The sequence below is a fragment of the Phyllobates terribilis genome, unplaced genomic scaffold (assembly GCF_046119375.1).
Source record: "Phyllobates terribilis strain yellow unplaced genomic scaffold, ASM4611937v1 Scaffold_11__3_contigs__length_659146591, whole genome shotgun sequence".
Taxonomy (NCBI): domain Eukaryota; kingdom Metazoa; phylum Chordata; class Amphibia; order Anura; family Dendrobatidae; genus Phyllobates; species Phyllobates terribilis.
The window spans coordinates 66,451,020-66,476,245 of NW_027362771.1; positions in this window are offsets into that span (position 1 = coordinate 66,451,020).

Genomic DNA, 25,226 nt, shown 5'->3' on the forward strand with positions numbered 1-25,226 from the left:
CCATCCTGTGGCAATGTTCCCCATCCTGGTGCCCATCTTGTACTAATGTGCCTCATCCAGGTCCCCATCTTGGAGCTATGTGCCCCATCCAGGTCCCCATCCTGTGGCAATGTTCCCCATCCAGGTCCCCATCTTGTGGCTCTGGTCCCCATCTTGTGGCTCTGTGCCCCATCCAGGTCCCCATCTTGTGGCTCTGTGCCCCATCCAGGTCCCCATCTTGTGGCTATGTGCCCCATCCAGGTCCCTATCCTGTGGCAACGTGCCCCATCCTGGCGCCCATCTTGTACTAATGTGCCTCATCCAGGTCCCCATCTTGGGGCTATGTGCCCCATCCAGGTCCCCATCCTGTGGCAATGTTCCCCATCCAGGTCCCCATCTTGTGGCTCTGGTCCCCATCTTGTGGCTCTGTGCCCCATCCAGGTCCCCATCTTGTGGCTATGTGCCCCATCCAGGTCCACATCTTGAGGCTATGTGCCCCATCCAGGTCCCCATCTTGTGGCTCTGTGCCCCATCCAGGTCCCCATCCTGTGGCAATGTTCCCCATCCAGGTCCCCATCCTGTGGCAATGTTCCCCATCCAGGTCCCCATCTTGTGGCTATGTGCCCCATCCAGGTCCCCATCTTGTGGCTATGTGCCCTATCCAGGTCCCCATCTTGTGGCTATGTGCCCCATCCAGGTCCCCATGTTGTGGCTCTGGTCCCCATCTTGTGGCTCTGTGCCCCATCCAGGTCCCCATCTTGTGGCTATGTGCCCCATCCAGGTCCCCATCTTGTGGCTATGTGCCCCATCCAGGTCCCCATGTTGTGGCTCTGGTCCCCATCTTGTGGATCTGTGCCCCATCCAGGTCCCCATCTTGTGGCTATGTGCCCCATCCAGGTCCCCTCTTGTGGCTATGTGCCCCATCCAGGTCCACATCTTGAGGCTCTGTGCCCCATCCAGGTCCCCATCCTGTGGCTATGTGCCCCATCCAGGTCCACATCTTGAGGCTCTGTGCCCCATCCAGGTCCCCATCCTGTGGCTATGTGCCCCATCCAGGTCCCCTCTTGTGGCTATGTGCCCCATCCAGGTCCCCTCCTGTGGCTCTGTGCCCCATCCCGGTCCCCATGTTGTGGCTCTGTGCCCCCTGTGCTGTTCTTCACACACATAAAATAAAAAAAAAAAGATGATTCTCACCTGTCCTCCGTTCCCTCGGCGGCCTTCCTGCAGATGTGGCCCGCAGGCACCACAGAGTCCGACCCCTTGACGATCCCGACCTGGTCCAGGAGGAGCCGCCGACAGCAGCGCTGCATTGCCGCACAGAGACTGTCTCCCAGCACAGCATTTTCAATGTCAGCCGCCGGCCAATCAAAGGCCAGCAGCTGACATCTGCATATGGCAATGACGTCATACTCGCTGCGCCGACACGCAGATATCAGCTACTGGCCTCTGATTGGCCAGCGGCTGACATTGGAAATGCAGTGATGGGAAACAGTCTCTGTGCGGCAATTCAGTGCTGCTGTCGGCGGCTCCTCCTGGACCAGGTCGGGATCGTCAAGGGGTCTGTGCCTGCGAGCCGCATAAAGCAGCCTCAGGGGCCGCATGCGGCCCGCGGGCCGCGTGTTTGAGACCCCTGGTATAGATGGACTAATAGAACAAGTCCCACACACTGCTAGAAGCCCAAATATTTTTTCAATATGTAAAGAGAGGAGAGAACAAGGCTCAATGGGTGACTCAGTATTGCAATTGTTAGAGGGGTGTGGGAATGACTACTAACCTTATGGAGTTGTGCACCTCTGCACAACCCCAGTCTAAAGCTCCACAAGCTCCGCTCTGTTGGTGGCTGTCATCTATTTCCAGCGGCGTTCACAGATCCTGATCTCTTGGTGGTGGATCACGTGGTCAGGTTAGTTGCATGTAACGCCGAGATGGACGCCCAGCTTCACCAACACCCCCGGCAGCGCTCCGGAGGGGTTAGGGCAGCGCAGCTTGGAAAACCAGGGTAGTAATTCTAATTAAATTCCTCCCACAGGTGAAAGAACAATAGATTAAAGGCAGCTCTACCGCACCCCAACAGGGGGAAAGGGACAATCAGTGAATATGAATAGCGGTACCAGAGCGCCAATAACAGGGCAAAAATATTAAAAGGACTGGTTTATTAATACACACAACGCGTTTCGGTGGACACAGCCACCTTCATCAGGTGTGACAAGCAGCAAACAATTGATCCTTATATACATTTGACTAGGTATACAATTACTTACAAGGGGCGGGGCCAGATACAGAGTAATACCTCTATATTAACCCCTTGAGTTCATATATGCTCAATAAAGTAAAAAGGATTGTTTTAAATTAATGCCTAATGAAGCATATAGGGTTCTTATAAAAAGGATTCGCTGTATTAAACTTGTGAATCCTATAATCATAATACTTAATAGGATATATTGTCATCTACCACCCTATATTTTATATTATAAAAAAAATATAATAATAATAATTTTTACATACAACATAAAACAATGTATAAATATAAAGTTATAAAATTACAATCAGTTTCTATCATTATAATTAGGGAAAAGTAGACGAAGAAAGGAAAGAGAAAAAAATAAATAAATAAAAAATCCCCCCCCCCCAAAAAAAAAAAAAAAAATTGGGGGGGGATTTTTTTTTTCTCTTTCCTTTCTTCGTCTACTTTTCTCTAATTATAATGATAGAAACTGATTGTAATTTTATAACTTTATATTTATACATTGTTTTATGTTGTATGTAAAAATTATCATTATTTTTTTTTATAATATAAAATATAGGTATTAAGTATTATGATTATAGGATTCACAAGTTTTTATACAGCGAATCCTTTTTATAAGAACCCTATATGCTTCATTAGGCATTCATTTATAACAATCCTTTTTACTCTATTGAGCATATATGAACTCAAGGGGTTAATATAGAGGTATTACTCTGTATCTGGCCCCGCCCCTTTTAAGTAATTGTATACCTAGTCAAATGTATATAAGGATCAATTGTTTGCTGCTTGTCACACCTGATGAAGGTGGCTGTGTCCACCGAAACGCGTTGTGTGTATTAATAAACCAGTCCTTTTAATATTTTTGCCCTGTTATTGGCGCTCTGGTACCGCTATTCATATTCACAAATATTTTTTCAGAGCTAGATGCAGAAAAAAATTATATTCAATTTGCAACCTGATGGAGGTCAGTATAGATGGACTAATAGAACAAGTCCCACACACTGCTAGAAGCCCAAATATTTTTTCAGAGCTAGATGCAGAAAAAAAATATTTTTAATTTGCAACCTGATGGAGGTCAGTATAGATGGACTAATAGACCAAGTCCCACACACTGCTAGAAGCCCAAATATTTTTTCAGAGCTAGATGCAGAAAAAAATTATATTCAATTTGCAACCTGATGGAGGTCAGTATAGATGGACTAATAGAACAAGTCCCACACACTGCTAGAAGCCCAAATTTTTTTTCAGAGCTAGATGCAGAAAAAAATTATATTCAATTTGCAACCTGATGGAGGTCAGTATAGATGGACTAACAGAACAAGTCCAACACACTGCTAGAAGCTCAAATTTTTTTTCAGAGCTAGATGCAGAAAAAAATGATATTCAATTTGCAACCTGATGGAGGTCAGTATAGATGGACTAATAGAATGATGCTATGCCCAAAAAGTTTTACTTCACTAGGTGCAGTAAAAAATTGGTATTCTATACACAGGTGGTGTAGCTTGCAACACAGATAGGTTACTCCACTGACTAACACACTCTGCAATAGGCCAAAAAGGATTAGTTTTGCTAGATTTAGCCAAATGCTGTGAAAAAAACTTGCACAGCACTGGCACAGACCTGCCTGGCAAAAACTGATAGGAACTGATGTAACTTAGTCCTGAAAAGGACTGCAATTACAATTAGTCTTTACTCCCAACCTATCTATTTAAGAGCACAGACCTGCCTGATAAAAGTCATAGGAAATGATGTAACCTAGTCCTTAAAAGGACTGCAATCACAACTCTTCCCTACTCCCAAGCTATCTGTAGATTTGTGCGAAAATTGGCTTGAAATTAATAAGGTATAGCGCACACAGCAACAGCGGTGCCGTCTAACACGCAGCTGCAGCAGTGAGAAAATGGTGGCGACGGGGAAAATGGCTGGGTCTTATAGGGCAAGGACATGTGACATACACTGCCAATGACACATGCCCTTGCTTGTGTGAAAAAAAGCACTTCGCTCCATTTTGCGCTGCTGATAGGCTGACAGATTGCACCTCCCCACTGTAAATGCGGGAAAGAGAAAAAAAAATGGAGATTTTCATTATTCCTGCAGAGATCCATCCCCTGCCCCTCACTACACTCAAACTGCGTATTAACATTAATTTTCAGCATTCCTGAGAAAAAATCCAGTTATGATTTTGGGGCACGAACAGTTATCGAACATAACCTCGAACAGCCGAATTTTTTTCAAATCGTTCGGGTTCGTCGAACGGCTCGAACACCGCCCAAAACAGCTCGAATTTGAGATTGGCGAACAGTTCTAGTCGAACACCGCTCATCTCTATACAGGATAAAATGGCAGTAGGTGAATATGACGCGCCCCCTGGGCCTTGTGTGCACGTATGTGGGTTACCCGGAGCCGGGTCTCTGGGGGTTGTAGTCTCCTTGGCGGCGACCCGGTCCCGTGGCTCAGGGTGGCCAAACCAGTGGCAGTCTTTATAGGGTTTTTGTGGTTTAATGTCCGACTACTCCACCCTTGGATTGCGGTCAGGGTGTACCGCCGCTGCGAGGCAGTCCACTGAGGCTGGTGTGGTGTGCGCAGCAAAAAATGGGATAACTCCCCACCGGAAGAGTATAGCCTCAGGGCAGGGAATGTGGATGATGGGAGTGATGGTGCACGGGCGTCCCAGTACTAGTAGTGCTGTATGTGGTGAGAAAGCAGGAACGACTCAGAGTCTTTGCAGTGCAGTTCAGGGTCTTTACTGATGATATTAAGGCAGACCCTCCCGGGAGTACTGGCTAGCATAAGGGGCCTGGTCAGTCTGTGAGCAAGCAGGAGCTCCCCTGGCCAGGTGGAGTTGTAGGCCTCCCCGTCTGTCTGCACTCTTCCTGGCTACCTTGCTGTAAGCGAGTGGAAGTAGCCCACATCCCTGAGTGTACCGTGTGGTGCTCACCCGTATGGCTGTTGAATTGGGGCCTCCTGATATCGTCCGCTCCTCGATGGTGGTGCTGGTCCCTTGCTCGTGACTGAGCCTCCGGGCTTCTATGGCCAGAGGACCTGGAGTCCCCTGCCGGCTGGTTTCTGCTGTTGGACTTAGAGGTTCCCACAGCCTCGGACTCCGTTGTCCGGTTCTTAGATTCTTCTGCCAGGGCGAGCTCTGCTTAGCTCCAGCCCCTGGCACTCAGCTCCTGCTCCTACAGAGCTCCTAGCTGTTGCTTTCCCTGTGTCTTTCTCTACCCTAACCCCGCCCCAAATCCAGTTTATATAAGGCAGGTTCCTCCCCTATCTGGCCTGGGACAGGAGGTGTTGCATGTTTAAGGGCTCCTGGCCAGGAAACCTCCCACTTGCTCCCAGACGTAATATTTCTATTACTGTGGCAACCAGACCCCTGGGGTGCCACATTCCCCCCTAGTGAAATTTAGTACTCCGGGACTAAACACATTTTTGAAACATACACAAATAGAAGGGTATAAACAGTAATACAACAACATATGTACAAGAAGTTTTAGTCTTTAGAGGTCACGGCGTGTCCGTAACCGGGTGTCCATGTCACCCAACAAGGTGAAGTCTTGGAACAGAGTAGGGGACCTGTCCAAAGCAAACTCCAAATGTTGGCCCTGGGCGTGGCTGCAAGGCTGAGGCTAGCTACTTTGGGCCACAAGGAGGCAGCGCCAGACAGGTTTTTCTCTTCCGCGGCCATCTTCGCAAGAGGCACCAAGTGCAACTATCTACATTGTAGTTTCGGTTATTCAGCGTCCATAACCTGTCAGTCCAAATAAACCTGAAGGGTAACTAGAGAAACATAATTAGTAACCAGGTAACAAAAACATAAACCTTTTTCAGCATTGCCAATTTACAAGCAAATTCACATTACATTTTAGATTCTCCAGCGAGCGGGCATCAAACCTCTAGTGCTCCTGGTGGACCTACGTAACCCACTATCTGGCTCTGCACTACAGGGTGTAGGAGGTGTTGCGGGTAGGCCTGGCAGCTTTCTGCGTACTCTTTGGCTTACTAGGGGCACGGCAGGCTCACTACTAGCAGAGGGGTGATTCTCCTGGGCTGCTGGTATGGATTCTCCTGCCTCCTGGGCCAGCTGCTCTCCCGACACTTCCTGTTCTTCTGTAGGCCCTTGAGGGGCTGGCTGGAGAAAGGTGAGCACGGGTACCACGACTGCGTTGTTGATTTGAGTCCAGGACCGGGGAAAGTCTCCGAGTACGGTACTGATAATTTCTTCCCATTCCTCTGCGGGTTGAGGGTTCTCTTGATCTTCGTCAGGGCTTTGCAGCTGCTCGGGACACTTTTTCAGGTGGTCTCTGGAGACAATGGCTGTGGTCTTTCCTCCATCCTTACTGATTACACAGACTTTTGGATTATCAAGACTTGAAGGCAGTACGGTGTACGGGTCCTTCTCCCACTGGTCGTCCAACTTGTGGAGCTGGAGCTGGAACAATCTCCCTCACCCACTCTCACTGGAGGGGCGACTGCCCAGCACTAAAACTGCACAAAGATGAAACTTGCAGTAGGGTGCAATTCACACACTCACGGCACCGTGCCTAGCCAGCATCCTATTAAACGCCCCTACTATTCGACTAGGCGAGATGCCCGGCACCCTATCCGTACATCGCAGAGTTGTGAAGCCCCCACTCACAAGGTCACCATTACTGGGCCTGGCCGTGCCCTGGCGGATAAAAAAAGTGCAAAAAATATCATATGAGGTATTAGTTGATATTTTGGCCAAAATACGTAAGCTCGCAACCCATCGTCAAGGGTCCTCACGGTTTTGCGAGTCCCTACTCTAATATTAAAAACAAGTTTCATCTGTGTGCAGTTTTAGTGCTGGGCAGTCGTTCATTAGCATTCGCCACCTGTGTTACCTCCTTCTAACAAAAGGGGGCCGGCCGTGTCCTGGTGTGCATTTTTTCTTGAAACCTTGGCTGGTGAGTACCATTGCCTTTTGCTATTTTCTAAAAATTCTGTCTATTGTTCTGGCTATGCTGTCTGCCGTTCTGTATCCCAGTCTGCCTCTGGCGAGGTATCCTCAGGTGTCAGTACTCCCATATCCAGGTCAATAGGCAGCTTACCAGGTCTTGCTCTCATTAGGTAAGCCGGGGTACAGTTGGTGGAACCTACGGGGATGTGATTATACAAGTCCACCAGATCAGGCAGTTTTTCAGGCCACAGACTGCATTCTTCCAGGGGCAACGTTTTCAGCAAGTCTATCACCACCTGGTTCATTTTCTCACATAGTCCATTGGTCTGAGGGTGATAGGGCGTTGTTCTTATCTTCCTGCAGCCATACAGGTTGCAGAACTCCTGGAAGACCTCCGCTTCGAAGGCTGGTCCTTGGTCCGTCAACACTTGCTCCGGATACCCGTGTGGACCGCAGAAGTGCAGCTGGAAGGCTCTGGCTGCTGTCTGAGCCGTTAAGTCTTTGACAGAGACCACCACCAGGAACCGGGAGTAGTGATCTACGATGGTGAGGGCGTAGACGTACCCAGATTTACTTGGAGCCAGTTTCACATGGTCCAGGGCTAGCAGTTCCAGTGGCTGCCTGGTGATGATGGACTGCAGGGGAGTCTTCTGGCTGGCACGGTCCTTTCTTCTTAGGTTGCACGGGCCACAGTCTCTGCACCATCTCTCGATGGCTCCTCTCATGCTTACCCAGTAAAACCGTCCACGCAACAGGAACTCCAGCTTCTTCCATCCGAAGTGTCCTGCTCCGTCGTGGTATGCCTCCAGAACCATAGCCGCGTCTCGTCTTGGGACCACTACCTTACAAGGCTGCTCGTGTGTTCTAGAGTTGACCATTCTCCGGCACAGCTTCTCCTTGTAAAGAAACAGTTTACTTTTCTCCTTCCACAGTTGCTTGGTCTCCTCCGGAGCATCTGGGTCAAGACGGGCATCAGCCTGTGTCAGCATTTCCTTTACCTGACGGACTGCGGGATCACTGTCTTGTGTCTCCGCCCAGCTGTAGTGGGGTAAGTGATTGAACGTAGCAGAGCGCCTGTCCCTCACATGGTGAGAATACAGGGTAATCCCATGACGGTGGAACGCAGGGAGTTCGACTTCTTCCAGATCTTCTGGATCTTCCCCTACGTCCGGTAAGTTTGGCATTCTGGACAGGGCATCCGCGTTGGCATTTGAGCGTCCCGCCCGGTATTTGATGGTGAATTCATAGTTGGACAGGCGGGCCATCCATCTCTGCTCCAGGGCACCAAGTTTTGCAGTGTCCAGGTGTGTCAACGGGTTGTTATCCGTGTACACGGTGAACTTGGAAGAGGCAAGGTAATGCTTGAAACGTTCGGTCACTGCCCACACCACTGCCAGGAACTCTAGCTTGAATGAGCTATAATTCTCAGGGTTTCTCTCTGTGGGCCGTAGTTTTCGGCTGGCGTAAGCGATTACCTGTTCTTTCCCCTGCTGGATCTGGGACAGTACGGCTCCTAGCCCGATGTTGCTCGCGTCCGTGTGGAGGATAAAGGGCTGGCCGTAGTCAGGTTACGCCAGGATTTCATCCCCCGTGAGGGCCATCTTCAGCTGGCGGAAGGACTCCTCTTCCAGCTTTTCCCACCTAAAGGGCGGCTTCTGGTTTTTGGCCTTCCTGGATTGACCTATCAGGAGGTCCTGCATAGGGGCTGCCATTTTGGTGAAACCGGGAATGAATCTTCGGTAGTAGCCTACCAACCCGAGGAATTGCCGCACTTCCTTTATGCTGGAGGGTCTTGGTCAGTGTTTAATCACGGTGATCTTATCGGGGTCGGGAGCCACTCCGTCAGCACTCACCACGTGTCCCAGGTACTGCACCTTTGGTTTCAGGAGGTGACACTTGGAGGGTTTCACCTTTAGGCCGTAGTTGCCAGGGCGTTAAACACTTCTGCCAGGTGTTTCAGATGGTCCTCGTAGGTTTTGGAATAAACGATGACATCGTCCAGGTATAACAAGACCGTCTCGAAATTCCGGTGTCCCAGACAGCATTCCATCAACCGCTGGAAGGTTCCTGGTGCGTTGCAGAGCCCGAACGGCATACAGTTGAATTTGCTGAGACCCATCGGGGTGGTGATCGAAGTCTTCTCCTTTTCCGCCTCTGCTACAGGAACCTGCCAGTACCCGCTAGTAAGATCCAACGTGGAGAAGAAGTTAGCAGATTTTAATGCAGCTAAAGATTCTTCTATTCTAGGGAACGGGTACGCATCTTTGTGTGTGATACGGTTAACCTTTCTGTAGTCTACACACATTCTCATTGTGTTGTCCTTCTTTTTCACTAGAACTAGTGGAGCTGCCCAGGGGCTACAGCTGTTCCTGATTACCCCAGCCTCCTTCATGTCCCGCAACATCCCCTTTGCATGCTGATAGTGTGCAGGGGGTACAGGTCGGTATCTTTCCTTTATGGGTGGATGGTCTCCTGTGGGGATGTAATGTTCTACCCCCTTTACTCGCCCGAAGTCTAGCGGGTGTTTACTAAAGACTCTTTCGTACTCCTGAACCACCCGGTAGACTCCCTGTTTTTGGTGGGAGGGAGTGGAGTCAGTACCCAAATGCAGTTACTGACACCAATCCTCCATTTGTTTCTTAGAGCCGTTACCTTCCTCTGGTTGAGATGGAGGCAAGGGTTCCACGGCCCTTACAGAATTTTGGTTTATGATGAACAATTTGGCTAGCATGGCATACCGGGGCAGGTATACTTCTCTCTCCAATATTTATGATGCGGACGGGCACCCTCCCATGGCGTACATCGACCACCCCCCGTGCTGTCAAAATGGTGGGCCTACTGTCTGAGTAGACGGGTTCTACCATTGCTTGGTAGTCTCTACCTCTCAGACCAATAGCTGCCCGGCACCAGATCATCATCTCACTTTTCAGGGGCATGGCAATAGGGAACGGGTCACACATTCTCATTCTACCAATCTCACCACCAGATAGTTCCACTTGTTGCCGTTTCATCAGTGCCCGGATCTCTTTTTGGAGAACACGCTGCTGGCTGGAACTGCCGTTCTTGGCAACCTGCTGTAAAATGAGAATTATCTCTGCAAGACAATTTTCAATCACGTTAGTTCCCAAGGTTATTTTAGGGTGACTCTCATGACGGTCAAGGTCCACAATAATCAGTCCTTGTGCCGCCAGTTCGACTTTACCGATCTTAATGGTCACCTCTTTGAATCCCACCTGCGGCACGGGATGACCATTGCTGGCGATGATACTCAGGTCGTCATCTGGGTAGCGGGTTATGTCTGAGTCATTCCAATACCGCTTAAAGAGCACATAAGGGATGGTAGATACCTGTGACCCAGGGGTCTAGTAGGGCACTCATTGGAATGCCATCCAGTACCACAGGCAAGACTGGACGTCCCCCTACATATTTATCACGCCAGTTTGAGGGGCCTGATGATCTTATGTCTGGAGGTTGGCCCTCTGCCCCAGGTTGTGACCGTTTAAATTACAGTACCTTGCCATATGTCCGGGTTGATTGCAGCGGCTGCAGATGGGTTGTCCGTCCTCGTTGTATCTGTCGCTGGGTCTTCCTCTGGACGTTGGGATCCTCCTCTGTCGGCGCCACGGGACGTCCTCCGGTCCGGACGCCAGCTGGATCTTTCTTGGAGGGGAGACCTGTAAAGACTGCACAGTTCTGGTTAGCGCGGCTACGCTTTTAGTCAGCTCTTGGACCTGATAGTGCAGGTCTGTAGCCGGGTTGTTGTCTAAAGCCTGCGCACCAGCTCCTACAGACTCTGTAGACAAGGGCGCCGCCTCCTCATAATAGGTAATAGCAGGGCGCCGGTGGGTTACAGCGCTACCCGGTGCCGGTTCTCGGAGCACCCGGATGGCCCTGTCTTTGAACTTTGCAAAGTCTAAACTAGGGTTCTGCAAGGCCATTGCACGTAACTGGGTTCGGTGGGCGTTGGACAGCAGACCCTCAAAAAATTGCTCAGTTAACAGTTCATCTGCATTCCGCACACTTTCAGGGTCTGCCTGTTTAATGGCTCCCAGGGCCTCTTGCAAACTCAAAGCATAGTCTCTTATACTGTCTTGGGCCCGCTGCTTGCACCCATAAAATCTCATTTTGATCTCGGCTGAGGTGCAGGTATCAAAAGTGTCCCTCAGACGGGCTAAGATCTCCTTCACGGTCTCCTTGTCCCTGACTGACCAGGACTTTACTTCACGTTGGGCTGCACCGGTTAGCTGGCCTACCAATATGCTCACTTTTTGTCCCTCCGTCAGGGGGTATACTTTAAACAGACTGTACAGTCTCTCTTTAAAGTCGCTTAGGGTATGCGACTCCGCTGAGTATTGGGGCAGCCAGGCCGCTCCGGGAATGTAAGGCATGGTGAACGGCATTACTGCGGCAGCGGCCGCGCTGGTGGTAGAGGGTCCCTCCGTGTCTGTCATCTTCCTCCCCCCTAGTTAAGTGTGGCCTACCTTCTGTTGCTTCTTCTCCGTAGGCCGCAGCTCCGCAGACGATCGTCAGGGTGGAGGACCTTGCGTCGTGCTCTGGTGACGTCAGCGTCGCTCCCTCTCCTTCCAGGACCTTGCGCAGCGTCGGTGCGTAGGGCGGAGCTTCAGGTCTCGCGCGCTTTCGGCGTCCACGCCCCTCTTCTTCCCGCGCGGCGTCCTGAAGGTGGTGCCTGATGGCGGGAAAACGACTGCGGATGGCGGGAAAACAGCTGCGGATGGCGGGAAAATGGCTGAAGATGGCGGGAACTGACTGAAGATGGCGGGAAACGGCTCCGGATGGCGGGAGCCTTCACCACGGCAGGTATGACAGTCTTTTGAAGGCGCGCAATACCCGGTGGTTGCGGGCACGAAATCCTGCCGACTACGCCAAAGTTGACGCGCCCCCTGGGCCGTGTGTGCACGTGTGTGGGTTACCCGGAGCCGGGTCTCTGGGGGTTGTAGTCTCCGTGGCGGCGACCCGGTCCCGTGGCTCAGGGTGGCCAAACCAGTGGCAGTCTTTATAGGGTTTTTGTGGTTTAATGTCCGACTACGCCACCCTTGGATTGCGGTCAGGGTGTACCGCCGCTGCGAGGCAGTGCGCTGAGGCTGGTGTGGTGTGCGCAGCAAAAGATGGGATAACTCCCCATGGGAAGAGTATAGCCTCAGGGCAGGGAATGTGGATGATGGGAGTGATGGTTCACGGGCGTCCCAGTACTAGTAGTGCTGTATGCGGTGAGAAAGCAGGAACGACTCAGAGTCTTTGCAGTGCAGTTCAGGGTCTTTACTGATGATATTAAGGCAGACCCTCCCGGGAGTACTGGCTAGCATAAGGGACCTGGTCAGTCTGTGAGCAAGCAGGAGCTCCCCTGGCCAGGTGGAGTTGTAGGCCTCCCCGTCTGTCTGCACTCTTCCTGGCTACCTTGTTGTAAGCGAGTGGAAGTAGCCCACGTCCCTGAGTGTGCCGTGTGGTGCTCACCCGTATGGCTGGTGACTTGGGGCCTCCTGATAGCGTCCGCTCCTCGATGGCGGTACTGGTCCCTTGCTCGTGACTGAGCCTCCGGGCTTCTATGGCCAGAGGACCTGGAGTCCCCTGCCGGTTGGTTTCTCCTGTTGGACTTAGAGGTTCCCACAGCCTCGGACTCCGTTGTCCGGTTCTTAGATTCTTCTGCCAGGGCGAGCTCTGCTTAGCTCCAGCCCCTGGCACTCAGCTCCTGCTCCTACAGAGCTCCTAGCTGTTGCTTTCCCTGTGTCTTTCTCTACCCTAACCCCGCCCCAGATCCAGTTTATATAGGGCAGGTTCCTCCCCTATCTGGCCTGGGACAGGAGGTGTTGCATGTTTAAGGGCTCCTGGCCAGGAAACCTCCCACTTGCTCCCAGACGTAATATTTCTATTACTGTGGCAACCAGACCCCTGGGGTGCCACAAATATTAACACACTGACACTATACTAACATTTACACAGGTTTAAAGGGAAAAAAAAATAACAGACTTGGTTCTTTAAAGAGAACTTGTCAGCCGATACATGCTGCCCAAACCATGGGCAGCATGTATCAGCCACTGGCTGTAGTATCTCAGTCATGTATGTTTGTCTCTAAGAAAAACATACTTTAGTCAGACATGGGGCCAGACCCGATATGGGCGGACCAAAACACTATAGACATGGATCCATATCTGAGGCGGGTGGCCTAACACACCTGACACAGGGCCAGACCTGAGACGAGTGGCCCAACACACCAGATATGGGGCCAGACCCGAGGCGGGTGGCCCAACACATCATACATGGGGCCATATCCAAAGCTGACGGCCCAAAACAACAGACACGGGGCCAGTCCCGAGGCCGGCGGCTCAACACACCAGACATGCGGCCAGACGAGAGGTGGGAGGCCCAACACACCAGACATGGGGCTGTAACAGCGCCCCCGGCACTGACTGACAGCCGGCCGCAATGCAGAGGGAGTGTCAGTCAGGGTCGGAGGTGCATTTACAGCCACTGCTCTCTATTCTCAGATACAGGGCCAGTCCCGAGGCGGGTGGCTCCACGCACCAAACCTGGGGCCAGACCCATAACGAGCAGCCCAACACACTAGATACAAAGCCAGATCCGAGGCGGGCTGCCCAACCCACCAGACACGTGGCCAGACCTGAGGCAGGTGGCCCAACACACTAGATACAGAGCCAGACTCGAGGCAGGCAACCAAACACACCTGACTCTGGGCAGCTTATCACACCAGTTATGGTGCCATACCCGTGGTGGGCAGCCCAACACACCAGATACAGGGTCAGACCCAAGGCTGGTGGCCCATCACACCAGATAGAGAGCCAGACTAGAGGTGGGTGACCCAACACACCAGACACGGGGCCAGACTCGAGGAAGGCGGCCCAACACATCAGACAAAGGGGCCAGGCCCGATGCGGGCAGCCCAACATACCTGACTCTGGGCAGTTAATCACACCAGTTATGGTGCCATACCCTTGGCGTGTGGCCCAACACACTAGACACGGGGCGAGACATGATCCGAGCAGCCCAACACACCAGACATGAGGCCAAACCTGAGGCGGATGGGCCTACACACCAGACAGGGAGCCAGTCTGGAGGCGGACAGACCAACACAGCAGACAAAGAGCAAGACCTGAGGCTGGCAGCCCAACACACCTGACATGGGGCCCGACCTGAGGCGGATGGCCCATCACACCAGATAGGGAGCTAATCTGGAGGCGGGCGGCCCAACACACCAGACAAAGAGCAAGACCCGAGGCAGGCGGCCCAACACATTACACAAAGGGCAAGACCTGAGACGGGCGGCCCAACACACCTGACACAGGGCCAGACCTGATTTGGGCGGCCCAACACACCAGACAAAGAGCCAGACCTCAGGTGGCGGCCCAACACAGCAGACAAAGGGCCAGACCTGAGGCGGCCCAACACACCAGACACGGGGCCAGACCTGAGACAGGTGGCCCAACACTTCAGACACAGGGCCAAACCCGAAGCAGGCGGCCTAAAACAACAGACACATTGCCAGACTCGAGGCCGGCAGCTCAACACACCAGACATGGGGCTAGACCTGAGGCAGGCGGCCCAACACACTAGATACAGAGCCAGATCCGAGGCGGGCGGCCCAACCCACCAGACACGTGGCCAGACCTGAGGCAGGTGGCCCAACACACTAGATACAGAGCCAGACTCGAGGCAGGCAACCAAACACACCTGACTCTGGGCAGCTTATCACACCAGCTATGGTGCCATACCCGTGGTGGGCGGCCCAACACGCCAGATACAGGGTCAGACCCAAGGCTGGTGGCCCATCACACCAGACAGAGAGCCAGACTAGAGGTGGGTGACCCAACACACCAGACACGGGGCCAGACTCGAGGAAGGCGGCCCAACACATCAGACAAAGGGGCCAGGCCCGATGCGGGCAGCCCAACATACCTGACTCTGGGCAGTTAATCACACCAGTTATGGTGCCATACCCTTGGCGTGTGGCCCAACACACTAGACACGGGGCGAGACATGATCCGAGCAGCCCAACACACCAGACATGAGGCCAAACCTGAGGCGGATGGGCCTACACACCAGACAGGGAGCCAGTCTGGAGGCGGACAGACCAACACAGCAGACAAAGAGCAAGACCTGAGGCTAGCAGCCCAACACACCGGACATGGGGCCCGACCTGAGGCGGATGGCCCATCACACCAGATAGGGAGCTAATCTGGAGGCGGGCGGCCCAACACACCAGACAAAGAGCAAGACCCGAGGCAGGCGGCCCAACACATTACACAAAGGGCAAGACCTGAGACGGGCGGCCCAACACACCTGACACAGGGCCAGACCTGATTTGGGCGGCCCAACACACCAGACAAAGAGCCAGACCTCAGGTGGCGCCCCAACACAGCAGACTAAGGGCCAGACCTGAGGCGGCCCAACACACCAGACACGGGGCCAGATCTGAGACAGGTGGCCCAACACATCAGACACAGGGCCAAACCCGAAGCAGGCGGCCTAAAACAACAGACACAGGGCCAGACTTGAGGCCGGCAGCTCAACACACCAGACATGGGGCCAGACCTGAGGCAGGTGGCCAAACGCACTAGATACAGAGCCAGATCCGAGGCGGGTGGCCCAACACACCTGATGCTGGGCAGCTTATCACACCAGTTATGGTGCCATACTCATGGTGGGCGGACCAACACACCAGATACGGGGCCATACCTGAGGCGGGTGGTCCATCACACCAGACAGGGAACCAGACTCGTCTGGCCCCGTGTCTGGTGTTTTGGGCCGCCCGCCTCGGGTCTCACCCCGTGGCTAGTGTGTTGGGCCACCCAGGTTGAGTCTCACCTTGTGTCTGGTGTTGGGCAACCCTCCTCAAGTCTGGCTCCATGTCTGGCGTGACCCAACACACCCGCCACTGTGTGATAATTCTAAGTGGTATGTGTGGAGAAAACCAGGCACTGCTCATCACCTGCCCAATATAATCCCAACAGTGAAACATCGTAGTGGCAGCTTCATGCTATGGGGATGTTTTTCAGCTGCAAGGACAGGACGACTGGTAGCAATTGAAGGAAACATGAATGCGGCCAAGTACAGAGATATCCTGGATGAAAACCTCTTCCAGAGTGCTCTGGACCTCAGACTTGGTCGAAGGTTCACCTTCCAACAAGACAATGACCCTAAGCACACAGCTAAAATAACAAAGGAGTGGCTTCAGAACAAATCTGTGACAATTCTTGACTGGCCCTGCCAGAGCCCTGACCTAAACCCAACTGAGCTCCTCTGGAGAGACCTGAAAATGGCTGTCCACCAACATTCACCATCCGACCTGACGGAACTGGAGAGGATCTGCAAGGAAGAATGGCAGAGGATCCCCAAATCCAGGTGTGAAAAACTTGTTCCATCATTTCCAAGAAGACTCATGGCTGTACTAGCTCAAATGGGTGCTTCTCAATACTGAGCAAAGGGTCTGAATACTTATGACCATGTGATATTTCAGTTTTTGTTTTTTAGTAAATTTGCAAAAATTTCTGTATTTGTTTTTTTCAGTCAAGATGGGTGCAGAGTGTACATTAATGAGAAAAAAAATGAACTTTTTAGAATTTACGAAATGGCTGCCATGAAACAAAGAGTGAAAAATGTAAAGGGGTCTGAATACTTTCCGCACCCACTATACATAGCAGCAGCTGTTGTAGTCCCAGGGACTATAGGGGGCACTGTATACACAGAGCAGGTCACATATAACTCCAGACAAAGTTACATCACTAGTGTTATGGGGGTCAGTCTCTGTGATGGGGGCACTCATATTTTATTGGTACTATATAATACACTACCTAAAAGACTGAAGACCAGAAGACCAGATCACAGTGATGCAGAATACAGGAGACACAGGAAAATAGGTGTAACACGGGTACTTTACATGCAGCGATACAGAAACACAGAGCAGCCAATACAGGGTTAATAAACAGGGGAAGTTTATAATAACAGGGTAAATCTCCACGCAGGGAGTAACAGGGGAAAATATGGGTAAAAACAAGGAAAGCAGCAGGTAAAAGTCTTTAACTGACAGTTCACAATTTAACTAGATATAGCAGAGTCGAACTGGTTGTAAACGACAGTTTTTACACTTAGCTGACTATTTTCCGCAACAGGGTTGCCAGCTGGGGCCAGTGTTGATTTCTTCAGGCTTCCCCGCCCAAACAATGCTCCATCTTCTGGCGGTAGCGGTCTGTCTCCGGTTTTACAAGCTGAGCCCCTAGTCCATAACACGGCACCTCATGTGCCCGGCTCCACGGACCCTGCGTCTCTTCTTTAGTCGGCTTGACTCCTCCGGTCCACTGCACTCGGCTCTTGCTCCCAGTCCTGGAGCCAGGAGCCTGGACCCTCTCACACTGCTCTGCTGAGCAGGACCCAGCTCCACTTTCCCGCGCAAATGTCCTCGTCTTTTCCTCTCTCTACACATTCCACCAGTCTCTCGGTCACCTGACCTCCCAGCTCTTACTCTGGACATGCCCCCAGCTTCCCAGTCACCTGACTCCTGTGCTCGCAGTCTGTCTTCCCCCTGCAACCAGAGGCATGGCCCCGGCTGTTCCGGATCCCTTGCTCTGAAAGTACTTACACCCCGGTCTTTCCCCTTACACTCCCGCTCTCCTTTATCTCGCCACGGGCGAGAGTTCCTTCATCAAACGTTCACATTCTTGGACTTCCTGGACGATACGGTACCATATGAATGAATCTTGTTCGTAACGGTGAGGAGGCACTCCTGCTGTTGTCCGTTCTGACTGGCGTAACTCAGTCTGACCGATGGGGGGTGCAGGGTCACTCGGATTTCCAATCTCCGCCTGCCCGGTGGCTTCAACCGTTGTTCCCTCGCCACCTGCACTGGGGACTGCGGGTAATCGAGTGCTGGGGCTCGGAGGTAGCACCAACAATTCTTCTTCGTCCACATCGTGGCTTGTGGCAACTGTGACAGGACCCTCTCTATAAGTAGGTGATTCTTCTCCATCCTCGTCATCTTTAGACAGACAGGGTCGCAGCATACTACAATGAACCACTCTGGTAGCTCCTTCAGCCCCCTCAGGTTGAACTTCATACACAGGTCCTTTAGCGCCAATCCTGCGCTTCACTCGGTGCGGGGTCCGTTCCCACCGCCTACTCAATTTGCCCCGGGGCCACCTGTCCAGAACCAACACCCGCTCCCCCGGCCTCAGAGCTGTCCCTCGAAGAGGCAATGTCTCATGATGTTTGAGCTCTTGAAACTTTTGTTGTGCCAACCGTCGGAGGGTCTGCAGTCGATGCCGATGTTCCCAGACCCAGGAAGACACCCCCATCCATGGGTAGTCCTCCTCGGGGTCCAGCTCTAACTCTGTAATCTCTCGCCCCTTTCGCCTGAACAGCAAGGTATAAGGAGTGAACCCCGTCGTACTATTCACTCGGTTGTTGTAGACCCACACCAGCTCGGCCACAAATTCAGGCCACCGTACCTTCCGATCTTCCTCCAACGTGCGGAGCATTTGGATCAGTGTCTGATTAAAGTGTTCACAGGCCCCATTTCCTTGAGGGTGGTAAGGAGTAGTCCATGACTTCTCAATCTTGCACAACCGGTGCAGCTCTTCCATCACCCGGCCTTGGAAGCAGGGGCCTTGATCGGAATGAATCCTCTTTGGGCAGCTGTACATCCGAATGAAGTCTCGGCAGATAGCCTGTGCAGTGGACTCGGCGGTCTGGTCTCTGGTCGGGGTCACTACTGCAAACTTTGTGAAGTGGTCTGTCATTACCAAGCAATGTTCATACCCGAGATGCGCCGGTCCAACAGTCAAATAGTCGATCATCAGCACCTCCAAGGGGGCAGAAATCACAATAGTTTGTATGGGGACCCGCTGCTCCGGGGGCTTAACCAGCTCACAGCTCCAAAATCTTTGACAAGTGTCTTCTATTGTTGCTTGCAGTCGGGGATGATACACCAGCCTCTGCAACCACTGAAACGTCTTCTCTGGTCCGAAGTGAGCCCCTCATTCATGAGCCTCCTTAGCCACTATGCCGACCAACTTATCTGGGATCACCACTTGCCAGGTGGTCCCGAACTCTCGCAGTAGCTGCACCCGTCAGTACAGCAGCCCGTCTCGCAAACACAGTCTCTCCCATTGTCCCAGCATCTTCAGTGCTCCCGGGGACAAGGTGCTCCTCTCTTCTCGACTGGGGACTTGCCGCAAAGCCACCCATTAACGTAATTGAGCAACTTCTCTGTCAGTCTGTTGAAGTCGGATCCAGTCATCTCTTGGCCGCCCTAGCACTTGTTCTTCCGATGTCTCTCCTATCTGTCCCTGAGCCGCGGCCAGCGGTCCCAAGAAACTTCGGAAGCTAGGGTTCTCATCCGCCTCCAAATCTTCATCGCGGTCATGATCAGGCCGTTCATTTGTCACTCTGAAGAGGGCTTCGGTGTGAGTATTCTCTGCCTTAAGCCGGTAGGCGATCTTATACCGGTACCTGGCCATGCGGGCCACCCACAGCTGCTCCAGGGCCTCCAATTTCGCATTCTCCAGGTGGGCCAGCGGGTTGTTATCTGTTCTCACCAGTACTTTGGACCCGGACAAATACTCTGCAAACTTCTCGGTCATTGCCCAAACCAGAGCCAGAAAGTCTAATTTGAAAGAGCTATAATTATCCTGGTTCCTCTCGGAGTCGTGAAGGGAGCGTCTGGCGTACGCAATCACGCGCTATTTCCCCTCCTGTACTTGGGATAACATGGCTCCCAGACCATGTAGGCTCCCATCAGTGTGGAGTATGAAGGGTTGGGAGAAATCCGCATAGGCAAGTATTGGGGCCTCGGTCAGTGCCATTTTTAGGGCACTGAAGGCCTCTTCCTGGCTGCTTCCCCACTAAATCGCCTGATTCTTGGAGCCCGCCGGCACTCCCTTAAGTAGCTCCAGCAATGGGTTGGCTATGCGAGTGAAGTTCTTCACGAATCTTCGGTAGTACCCGGCAAGTCCCATGAAGGCCCGAACGTCCTTCACTGTCTTCGGGGTAGGCCACTCCTGTACGGCGGCCACCTTTTCCTGGGTGGACCTGACTCCTTCACCGGACACAGTATGACCGAGATATTCGATCTGTTTGCGAAACAGGTGGCACTTCTGGGGCTTCACCTTTAGGCTATCACTCTGTAGGCGACTCAGTACTTGCTCCAGTCACTGGAGGTGCTCCTCGAAGGTGGCGGCATAGACAATTATGTCGTCAAGGTAAATCAGTGTCGCCTCGAAGTTTAAATCGCCCAGGCACCTCTCCATTAGACGCTGGAACGTTCCGGGGGCATTAGTCAGGCCGAAGGGCATCCGATTGAACTCGAACAGTCCCATGGGTAATATGAACGCCGTCTTTGCACGGTCACGTTCGGCCACGGGCACCTGCCAGTACCCACTGGCCAGATCCAAGGAGGAGAAGTATCTTGCCTTCCCTAAGGCCGACAGGGACTCTTCGATTCGGGGTAGTGGGTAAGAGTCCCGTGCTGTACAGGCATTCAGTCGTCTATAGTCCACACAGAACCGCAGGGTCCCATCTTTCTTCCAGACCAGGACAATCGGGGCTGCCCACGGACTCTGACTCTCCCGTATCATACCATTCTGTAACATATGGGCTAGCATCTCCTTAACCTATTTATACATCTGGGGAGGTATCTGCCGGTATTTCTCCCGCACTGGGGCAGCGCTCCCCGTGGGAATCTCGTGGGTAATGGCTTCGGTGCAACCAAAATCATCCTCATGGCAAGGAAAGACTTCCTGGTACCGCTCCAGCACCTCTTCAACCTGCTGCACCTGTCGAGGTGTAAGTCCCGTCAATTCAGCCCGCATTCGTTCTAGAATTCTTCGTCCCCCCTTTGCACTAGCCCGGTGGGATTCCGGTGGCACAGTGACCGCCAGAGTCCAGGGGTCTCCTCGTACAGCGGACAGCTGTACCACATCAGGTCACACCAACTTCTCTGGCATTCCCAGAATCTGGGCTATTTCTGCCCTGGGAGGGAGTGTGAGATCATCTTCGCCCAGATTAACACACCGCACTATAACATTGCCACCCCGAATGGTGGCCAGTGTCCGAGCCACCAAGAGTCCGGGGGGTACTTTGTCCATCGATGTTGGTTCTATCTGAACTTCGACCCCCTCAAGAGGTGTGCAGGCCCATGTGGATAACGTAAGTACAGTTTGTCCGGGCGGTAAGGTGATCACCGTAGCTGCTGGCACTATTATTTTCCCCATGATCTTCCCTTCACTCAACGTCTCCTGAGCTTGGGCAGCACGGATTAGTTGTTGAAAGACCATCCTTTGGGGGGTTCACGGGTCCCACTGGTCTAGAGGAATCTCCTTCGGCTCACTAATCAGGATTTGCCCGATCTCTTTCAGCACATTCATTCCGAGGGTCACCGGGGGTCCACTTCCGGTTCAGCTGCAGGTGGGGTGGGTACCTCGTTACTCCGGACCATCCCTGCCAGGACCGTCACCCCCATCTCCTGCGCTCTCACATGTGCCTCCGCCCCCACTTCTAGAAAAGTCATACGTGGGTTGGCAAGCAGGTGCTCCCGCAAGGCCGGCTTCAGCTGCACATCCCTGAGGCCTGCCACAAACTGGTCCCTTAAGATCACGTCAGGGGGGCCCATTCCCAAATTCCCCATGTTGTCTTTTCTAGTGATATAGGCATGCACGCTCTGTAAGGCATTAACATACTGCGTCACAGTCTCCCCCTCCTGCTGCACTTGGTGAAACAGCGGTATCCTCAGCTATCCTACATTGGTGGGATCCCCATGCATCTCCTCCAGTATCCGCACCACTTTTTCAACAGTATCCCGGTCACGGAGCGGGTGGTACATCACGAATTGTCGGGCCTCGCCGTCCAGGGCCAGTAAGGCTATTTCGGCTTGCATAGCTGGGGTCATCGGATGCATACGTAACATACTCCTAACTCTCTCAATCCAGTCCCACAGCATCATATTGTCCCCGGTGAACTTTGGGAGATTGCTGAGCATGGCCCCCAGCGGCAAGCTAGATTTAGGGGCTGCTCTGCAGTGTCTGTGTCTAACGACTGCATCCTGCCGACTACGCAAAATGTAGCACGGGTACTTTACATGCAGCGACACAGAAACACAGAGCAGCCAATACAGGGTTAATAAACAGGGGAAGTTTATAATAACAGGGTAAATCTCCACGCAGGGAGTAACAGGGGAAAATATGGGTAAAAACAAGGAAAGCAGCAGGTAAAAGTCTTTAACTGACAGTTCACAATTTAACTAGATATAGCAGAGTCGAACTGGTTGTAAACGACAGTTTTTACACTTAGCTGACTATTTTCCTCCACAGGGTTGCCAGCTGGGGCCAGTGTTGATTTCTTCAGGCTTCCCCGCCCAAACAATGCTCCATCTTCTGGCGGTAGCGGTCTGTCTCCGGTTTTACAAGCTGAGCCCCTAGTCCATAACACGGCACCTCATGTGCCCGGCTCCACGGACCCTGCGTCTCTTCTTTAGTCGGCTTGACTCCTCCGGTCCACTGCACTCGGCTCTTGCTCCCAGTCCTGGAGCCAGGAGCCTGGACCCTCTCACACTGCTCTGCTGAGCAGGACCCAGCTCCACTTTCCCGCGCAAATGTCCTCGTCTTTTCCTCTCTCTACACATTCCACCAGTCTCTCGGTCACCTGACCTCCCAGCTCTTACTCTGGACATGCCCCCAGCTTCCCAGTCACCTGACTCCTGTGCTCGCAGTCTGTCTTCCCCCTGCAACCAGAGGCATGGCCCCGGCTGTTCCGGATCCCTTGCTCTGAAAGTACTTACACCCCGGTCTTTCCCCTTACACTCCCGCTCTCCTTTATCTCGCCACGGGCGAGAGTTCCTTCATCAAACGTTCACATTCTTGGACTTCCTGGACGATACGGTACCATATGAATGAATCTTGTTCGTAACGGTGAGGAGGCACTCCTGCTGTTGTCCGTTCTGACTGGCGTAACTCAGTCTGACCGATGGGGGGTGCAGGGTCACTCGGATTTCCAATCTCCGCCTGCCCGGTGGCTTCAACCGTTGTTCCCTCGCCACCTGCACTGGGGACTGCGGGTAATCGAGTGCTGGGGCTCGGAGGTAGCACCAACAATTCTTCTTCGTCCACATCGTGGCTTGTGGCAACTGTGACAGGACCCTCTCTATAAGTAGGTGATTCTTCTCCATCCTCGTCATCTTTAGACAGACAGGGTCGCAGCATACTACAATGAACCACTCTGGTAGCTCCTTCAGCCCCCTCAGGTTGAACTTCATACACAGGTCCTTTAGCGCCAATCCTGCGCTTCACTCGGTGCGGGGTCCGTTCCCACCGCCTACTCAATTTGCCCCGGGGCCACCTGTCCAGAACCAACACCCGCTCCCCCGGCCTCAGAGCTGTCCCTCGAAGAGGCAATGTCTCATGATGTTTGAGCTCTTGAAACTTTTGTTGTGCCAACCGTCGGAGGGTCTGCAGTCGATGCCGATGTTCCCAGACCCAGGAAGACACCCCCATCCATAGGTAGTCCTCCTCGGGGTCCAGCTCTAACTCTGTAATCTCTCGCCCCTTTCGCCTGAACAGCAAGGTATAAGGAGTGAACCCCGTCGTACTATTCACTCGGTTGTTGTAGACCCACACCAGCTCGGCCACAAATTCAGGCCACCGTACCTTCCGATCTTCCTCCAACGTGCGGAGCATTTGGATCAGTGTCTGATTAAAGTGTTCACAGGCCCCATTTCCTTGAGGGTGGTAAGGAGTAGTCCATGACTTCTCAATCTTGCACAACCGGTGCAGCTCTTCCATCACCCGGCCTTGGAAGCAGGGGCCTTGATCGGAATGAATCCTCTTTGGGCAGCTGTACATCCGAATGAAGTCTCGGCAGATAGCCTGTGCAGTGGACTCGGCGGTCTGGTCTCTGGTCGGGGTCACTACTGCAAACTTTGTGAAGTGGTCTGTCATTACCAAGCAATGTTCATACCCGAGATGCGCCGGTCCAACAGTCAAATAGTCGATCATCAGCACCTCCAAGGGGGCAGAAATCACAATAGTTTGTATGGGGACCCGCTGCTCCGGGGGCTTAACCAGCTCACAGCTCCAAAATCTTTGACAAGTGTCTTCTATTGTTGCTTGCAGTCGGGGATGATACACCAGCCTCTGCAACCACTGAAACGTCTTCTCTGGTCCGAAGTGAGCCCCTCATTCATGAGCCTCCTTAGCCACTATGCCGACCAACTTATCTGGGATCACCACTTGCCAGGTGGTCCCGAACTCTCGCAGTAGCTGCACCCGTCAGTACAGCAGCCCGTCTCGCAAACACAGTCTCTCCCATTGTCCCAGCATCTTCAGTGCTCCCGGGGACAAGGTGCTCCTCTCTTCTCGACTGGGGACTTGCCGCAAAGCCACCCATTAACGTAATTGAGCAACTTCTCTGTCAGTCTGTTGAAGTCGGATCCAGTCATCTCTTGGCCGCCCTAGCACTTGTTCTTCCGATGTCTCTCCTATCTGTCCCTGAGCCGCGGCCAGCGGTCCCAAGAAACTTCGGAAGCTAGGGTTCTCATCCGCCTCCAAATCTTCATCGCGGTCATGATCAGGCCGTTCATTTGTCACTCTGAAGAGGGCTTCGGTGTGAGTATTCTCTGCCTTAAGCCGGTAGGCGATCTTATACCGGTACCTGGCCATGCGGGCCACCCACAGCTGCTCCAGGGCCTCCAATTTCGCATTCTCCAGGTGGGCCAGCGGGTTGTTATCTGTTCTCACCAGTACTTTGGACCCGGACAAATACTCTGCAAACTTCTCGGTCATTGCCCAAACCAGAGCCAGAAAGTCTAATTTGAAAGAGCTATAATTATCCTGGTTCCTCTCGGAGTCGTGAAGGGAGCGGCTGGCGTACGCAATCACGCGCTATTTCCCCTCCTGTACTTGGGATAACATGGCTCCCAGACCATGTAGGCTCCCATCAGTGTGGAGTATGAAGGGTTGGGAGAAATCCGCATAGGCAAGTATTGGGGCCTCGGTCAGTGCCATTTTTAGGGCACTGAAGGCCTCTTCCTGGCTGCTTCCCCACTGAATCGCCTGATTCTTGGAGCCC